The sequence below is a fragment of the Balaenoptera musculus genome, chromosome 10 (genome assembly GCF_009873245.2).
Source record: "Balaenoptera musculus isolate JJ_BM4_2016_0621 chromosome 10, mBalMus1.pri.v3, whole genome shotgun sequence".
Taxonomy (NCBI): Eukaryota; Metazoa; Chordata; class Mammalia; order Artiodactyla; family Balaenopteridae; genus Balaenoptera; species Balaenoptera musculus.
In genome coordinates this window covers 60,683,717-60,691,193 of record NC_045794.1, presented here as the reverse complement: position 1 = coordinate 60,691,193, position 7,477 = coordinate 60,683,717, and the positions used below count along the sequence as shown (strand labels likewise).

At 37.5% G+C, this 7,477-nt stretch overlaps 1 pseudogene; it reads right to left on the bottom strand.

Annotated features, from left to right (window-relative positions):
• Positions 1 to 4,999: 4,999 nt before the first annotated feature.
• On the bottom strand, positions 5,000 to 7,219 carry LOC118902792 (annotated as a pseudogene).
• Positions 7,220 to 7,477: the final 258 nt, after the last annotated feature.

Genomic DNA, 7,477 nt, shown 5'->3' with positions numbered 1-7,477 from the left:
AACAAATCTTAGCCCTGGGGTCTCAACTAACTCATATTAAGAATGTAGGTCAGCTGGAAAATCAGATTCTTCCCTGAGTTTACAGGCATTCAAAGTTCTAGGCCAGTTGTGAAAAGAAAACCAAAACAACAACAACACAAAAGCAAAAGCCTTTCTCTTAGGCAAACTGGAGTAGTCTCAGCTGATTCCAGAACTTTAAGGTTAAAATATTCCGCTCAAGGGTGAAGTGTGACTTAAATACTCAGATATAAGCAATAATAAACGGCTACTGATTTCTAAACTTCTTTGTGAAAGAAATGATTCTACCACTTTTTTTCTCTCTCCTTATCAAGAAGCAAAATACACCCTCTGATCTTGTGTTTTCCTTTTGGAATTGAAGCCCACTTACAGAAACACAAGTAGTGATAGCTCTGATCAATGAAATGTTTATTCCTAACTGTTACTACAATCTAGGAAGATAAATGACATAGATTAAGCAGATCTGCCTTTAGAATTTGCTAGGCCTATAGCAGGAGTACAAATAGAGCTCATATACCTTGTGTCTAAATATATTACCTTATATATCAAAATTATTTGACTTAGGAGAAATTCTGAAAATCTATATTTATTTTTGAAAATTTAATTAAATCTTATATACGCTCAAGAAAATATTTTTTAATTAAATTTTATTGGAGTATAACTGCTTTACAATGTTGTGTTAGTTTCTACTGTATAGCAAAGTGAATCAGCTATATGTATACATATATCTGCTCTTTTTTGGATCTCCTTCCCATTTAGGTCACCACAGAGAAGTGAGTAGAGTTCCCTGAGCTATACAGTAGGTTCTCATTAGTTATCTTTTTTATACATAGTATATATAGTGTATATATGTCAACCCCATCTCCCAATTCATCCCATGCCCCCTTCCCCCCTTGGTGTCCATAAGTTTGTTCTCTACATCTGTGTCTCTATTTCTGCTTTGCAAATAAGATCATCTATACCATTTTTCTAGATTCCACATATATGTGTTAATATATAATATTTATTTTTCTCTTCCTGAAGTACTTCACTCTGTATGACACTCTCTAGTTATAACCACGTCCCTACAAATGACCCAGTTTTGTTCCTTTTTATGTCCGAGTAATATTCCATTATATATAAATACCACATCCTCTTTATCCATTCCTCTGTTGATAGACGTTTAGGTTGCTTCCATGTCTTGGCTATTGTAAATAGTGCTGCAATGAACATTGGGGTGCATGTGCCTCTTTGAAATATGCTTTTCTCTGGGTATATGCTCAGTAGTGGGATTGCTGGGTAATATGGTAGTTCTATTTTTAGTTTTTTAAGGAACTTCCATACTGTTCTCCATAGTGGGTGTATCAATTTACATTCCCAAAACAGTATAAGAGGGTTCTCTTTTCCCCACACCCTCTCCATCATTTATTGTTTGCAGATTTTTTTGATGATGGCCATTCTGACTGCTGTGAGGTGATACCTTATTGTAGTTTTGACTTGCATATCTCTAATAATTAGCGATGTTGAACATCTTTTCTTCATGTGTTTGTTGGATAACCGTATGTCTTCTTTGGGGAAATGTCTATTTAGGTCTTCCACCCATTTTTTGATTGGGTTGTTTGTTTTTTTATATTAAACTGCATGAGCTGCTTGTATATTTTGGAGATTAATCCTTTGTCAGTTGCTTCATTTGCAAACATTTTCTCCCATTCTGAGGGTTGTCTTTTCATCTTTTTTATGGTTTCCTTTGCTATACAAAAGCTTTTAAGTTTAATTAGGTCCCATTTGTTTATTTTTGTTTTTATTTTATTTTATTTTATTCATTACTCTAGGAGGTGGGTCAAAAAAATCTTGCTGCAATATGTCAAAGAATGTTCTGCCTATGTTTTCCTCTAAGAGTTTTATAGCATCTGGCCTTACATTCGGGCCTTTAATCCATTTTGAGTTTATTTTTGTGGATGGTGTTAGGGAATTTGATTCTTTTACATGTAGCTGTCTAGTTTTCTGAGCACCACTTATTGAAGAAGCTGTCTTTTCTCCATTGTATATTCTTGCCTCCTTTGCCATAGATTAGGTGACCATAGGTATGTGGGTTTTTCTCTGGGCTTTCTATCCTGTTCCATTGGTCTATATTTCTGTTTTTGTGCCAGTACCATACTGTCTTGACTACTGTAGCTTTGTAGTATAATCTGAAATCAGAGAGCCTGATTCCTCCAGCTCCATTTTTCTTTCTCAAGATTGCATTGGCTATTCAGGGTCTTTTGTGTTTCCATACAAATTGTAACATTTTCTGTTCTAGTTCTGTGAAAAATGCCATTGGTAACTTGATAACGATTGCAATGAATCTGTAGATTGCCTTGGGTAGTATAGTCATTTTCACAATATTGATTCTTCCCATCAAAGAACATGGTATATCTCTCCATTTGTTTGTGTCATCTTTGATTTCTTGTATCACTGTCTTATAGTTTTCTGCATGCAGGTCTTTTGCCTCCTTAGGTAGGTTTATTCCTAGGTATTTTATTCTTACTGTTGCAATGGTAAATAGGATTGTTTCCTTAATTTCTCTGTCTGATATTTCATTGTTAGTGTATAGGAATGCAAGAGATTTCTATGTATTAATTTTGTATCCTGCGACTTTACTAAATTCACTGATTAGTTCTAATAGTTTTCTGGTGGCATCTTTAGGATTTTCTATGTATAATATCATGTCATCTGCACACAGTGACAGTTTTACTTCTTCTTTTCTGATTTGGATTCCTTTTATTCCTTTTTCCTCTCTGATTGCCGTGTCTAGGACTTCCAAGACTATGTTGAGAAGTAGTGGCGAGAGTAGACCTTGTTTTGTTCCTGATCTTAAAGGAAATGTTTTCAGTTTTTTCACCATTGTGAATAATGTTTGCTGTGGGTTTGTCATATATGGCCTTCATTATGTAGAGGTAGGTTCCCTCTGTGCTCACTTTCTGCAGAGTTTTGATCATAAATGGGTGTTGAATTTTGTCAAAAGCTTTTTCTGCATCTATTGAGATGATCATGGGGTTTTTATTCTTCAGTTTGTTAATATGGTGTATCACATTGATTGAGTTGCATATTTTGAAGAATCCTTGCACCCCTGGGATAAATCCCACTTGATCATGGTATATGATCCTTTTAATGTGTTGTTGGATTCATTTTGTTAGCATTTTGTTGAGGATTTTTGCTTCTATGTTCATCAGTGATATTGGCCTGTAATTTTCTTTTCTTGTGATATCTTTATCTGGTTTTGGTTAAGAAAATAAATTGATTCACAATTTTAGTATTCAATACCCATCTAGTTGCCCATGTAAATAATCAGTATTATGCTTTGCACATGTTATGTCTATACATACATGTACACAAATGTAGGGGGATTTTTGAAGTGAAAAGTATTCTTCAGCTGTGAAACAACTGTTAGGAATACCTTACTCATACATGAGTAATACCAGAACCACAAACTGCAATACAAAGATAAGGCAAAAATTTGATATTAGACAATACTGAGAAATGGTACTTTGGTATGCAAGAATATATTCCATTCATGCCATCTGAAAGGAAAGATTGACAAGTCTATTTATTTGTCTTTTACTTACATAAGGACTTCTACTGCTGAAATTCTGACTGCAGCTGTAAACAGTGTTTGTCTCTGACCTATGAAACTTCATGGCATTTGAATGCAGTGCCTTTTGTTTTTACAACATAGGTGAAGGAAAGATGTGTGTAAGCAATTTGCTTGGGTCTGAACAGTGTTAATCATGAGACCCTAAGTTAAGATTACTCCTTTATATTTGAACTTCAAAAAATGTTATTCCAAGTAAAAATATAAATAATCAACTTAAAAAAAAATACATTACAAACATATAAGACAGAAAGGCCCATGTCCTTATTATTTAAGAAAAAAAACTTCTACATCAAAAAGGAAATAATAAATAATCTTTCCCCTACTAAATACTCCTTACTTGTTCCAGTAACAAAATACACAAGTAAAAACATAAAAACAAATCTGAAACCAAGATGGTATTAGGATAAACAGTTATGAAAATAATAAAAATATTACAATTCTGTATAAAACTGCAAAGAGAATGAATGATCTATTGCTATGTCTCTTACTTTGCTTCCAGCTTTCTGTCTTTGTTTCTTTCTTCTCTCTCTGTCTCTCCCCCATGTTTTTATGAGAAATTGCACAAAAAATCTCATATAAGTATTTATATATGTTCACACATACATGCATACTACCTATATAGATATATAGTTATATTTTGTTATATATGCACAATATACCTACATACACACACATATATGTGCATATATATGTGAAAAGATATATATTTATAAAAATTTCTTACAGTTAAATATAGAATTAAAAGTTATGTGAAGAAGCTGGTTTTGAGTGAGTGATGCAGTTGGTTCTGTCATAGTTGTGTATTCTTAGTGGGGCTTCCAGAGCTTGGTGTGATGAGTATATTAATCAAGGTTCTCCAGAGAAACAGAACCAAAAAGGTATATACATATAAAATATAGGATATTAACTCACGCAATTATGGAGGCTGAGAAGTCACAAGATCTGCAGTCAGCAAGCTGGAGACACAAAAGAGGCAATGGTGTACAGTAGTGCCCCGTTATTGCAAGACCCCCCAGTGGATGCCCACTGATAATACTGTACCCTATATATACTATGTTTTTTCCTATACATACATACCTATGGTAAAAAATTTATACATTAGTCACTGGAAGAGATATCTGAATTGCCAACCTCACTGCTCTTTCGCTTTCGGGCCATTATTAAGTAAACTGAAGGTTAGATGAACACAAACACTGTGATACTGCAACAGTCCTTCTGATAACAGGGACGGCTGCTAAGTGACTAATGGGCAGGTAGCATATACAGGGTGGATATGCTGGACAAAGGAATGATTTATGACCAGTGAGGGATGCAGTGGAACTGCTTGAGATTTCATCACGCTGCTCAGAACACTGTGCAATTTAAAACTTACGAATTGTTTATTTCTGGGATTACCCACGGAATATTTTCAAACCATAGTTGACCATAGGTAACAGAAACCTTGAAAAGGGAAACCTCAGATAAGGGGGGCACTACTGTATACCACGTCCACGTGATGATGGAGGGCTGCTGTGCATGCCCAGCTTTATGGTTTGGTGGGTCAGATAACACTCAGCTCATTATGGGAATCTCCAGTCACATGGTAACTTGGCAGCCCATGGTTAAGCATTCAGTCTCCACCAAGGCCCAGCATCAGGCCAAGAATTATTTCTCAGAAAGAGAATAGTTATCTGCAGAGTAGGGTAAGGCCTTGCTCCAAAATTCTAAGGGCATGCACTGCAAAACTGCCCCCTATAGAGGCCTGTCAAATGTTCCAAAGGGCATCCCCATCTGCCACTGACACTTCAAGCACCACTGGATGTGCTGGATCATGTGGCCTCAGTGGTGGAGCAGCTTGCAAAGAAGCTTCGACCTGTTGCAGGGTCTTCTTTTGTTCTGAGTCACACTTGAAACTAGAATACAGGTCACTTGGTAAATGGGCTGGCATAACACTCTCAAATGAGGAATATGATACCTCAAAAATCCAAAGGGCACTAGGCATTTTGCCTCTTGTTAGGTTGAAAAGGGGGCCAGATGCAATAACTTATTCTTCACTTTAGAAGAGATTTAGAAGAGATTTCTTGGCATGACCCACACCACTGGACCCCTGAAAATTTTGCTGGGGTAGAAGACCCTTGATTTTTTGTCAGATTTGCATTTGTCTGATATGCAAATGTCTTACCAATAAGTCTAGAGTAGTTGCTACTTCTTGCTCACTCAGCCCAGTGTAGTGATATTAGTGTAATAACATCAATGTGATGGGCCATGGTGACATTTTCTCCAAGGGAAAGGTGATAAAGATACCTCAGAACTAAATTATGACATAGGGCTGGAGAGTTGATATACCCTTGAGGGTACAGTGAAGATGTATTGCTGACCTTGCCAGCTGAAAGCAGACTGATTCTGGTGGGTCTTATTAACAGAGATGGAGAAGAAAAGCATTTGCCAGAGCAATAACTGTATGCGGGGTACCAGGGGATGTGTTAATTTGCTCAAACAATGAAACTACATCTGGTACAAGCAGCTGTGATTGGAGCTTACAGTAATCCACTGTCATTCTCCAAGATCCACCTGTCTTCTGCACAGGCCAGATAGGCAAGTTGAATGGTGATGTGGTGCAAATCACCATCCCCACATCCTTCAAGTACTTTGTTGTGTCATAAATCTCTGAAATTCCACTAGGAATGAAGTATTGCTTTTTGTTTACTATTTTCCTAGGTACAGGTGGTTCTAGTGGCTTCCACTTGGCTTTCCCATCATAATAGCCCTCACTCCACAGGTTGGAGAACTGATACGGGAATTCTGCCTGTTGCTGGGTATATCTATTCCAAGTATGCATGCTGGAACTGGGAAAATAACCACAGGATGGGTTCAGGGACCCACCTGGCCCACTGTAAGATAGATCTGAGCTAAAACTCCATTGATCACCTGACCTCTGTAAGCCTCTACTCTGATTTGTGAGCTACAGTTACAGTTAATTCCCTGGACTTAGTATCAGTTCAGAGACAGTATCTAACAGTCCCCCCCAGATCTGATTATTTCCTTTTCCCCAGTGTACCTACCTCAGGTAAAGACCATAGGAAGGCTGGGAGAAAGATTAACAGCATAAAGTTTTGGCAGCGTAGCAGAGTCTTCATTCAAGGGAACCAAGCCTCTACTTCATTCAATGTGTTCTGGGTCCATAAACTGGCCATTACAGTGTCCTTAGGCAATGCAAGGTTAATCCTATCAGACAGTGTAGAGAGGCACTGAGGGCAGGGAGGCCACTCCCACTGGGCGAGGCAGGTCTCTTCCACTGGTAACGCAGGATGATCAGGATTTAGAGGTTCAATGTTTCCAGCTTCACCAGGGTCATCCCAGATGTCCCTATTCTAACTCAGGATCCCATTCTTGCCCAATCAATGCCCTCACATTAACAGTAGACACTCTGCAAGGCTGGAAGTTCAATTTGTATTGTAATTCAGCCAGTGGCTGGTTGAGATCCTGTGTCTGATTTTTAGCAATCTCGGTTCTGAGGCAGGAGATAAGGATCTCCTTCAGAGCACACGTAGAGCTGGGAATTTGAATCCCTAGCTCATCCTTTTCTTTCAGTGCTTTGTCCAGGGACATCAGGAGCAACCACTCGATCTCATTACATTTGTTATTTTTCCAAAAATGTTCAAAAGTATCATGGTGACAGTCATTCAGATCCTTCTTTCTTATAAGTGGTTGATTGGGAGTATCCAGTGGAGGTATTTTGAGTATCTCTATTGCCAGATCATGCCATGGATGATCAGTGCTCTTTCACTACTGAAAATATAGTCCCTAGCATCTTTAAACCTAATCTGATTAAAGAGCCAATACCAGAAACCCCAAAACAAATTCAGA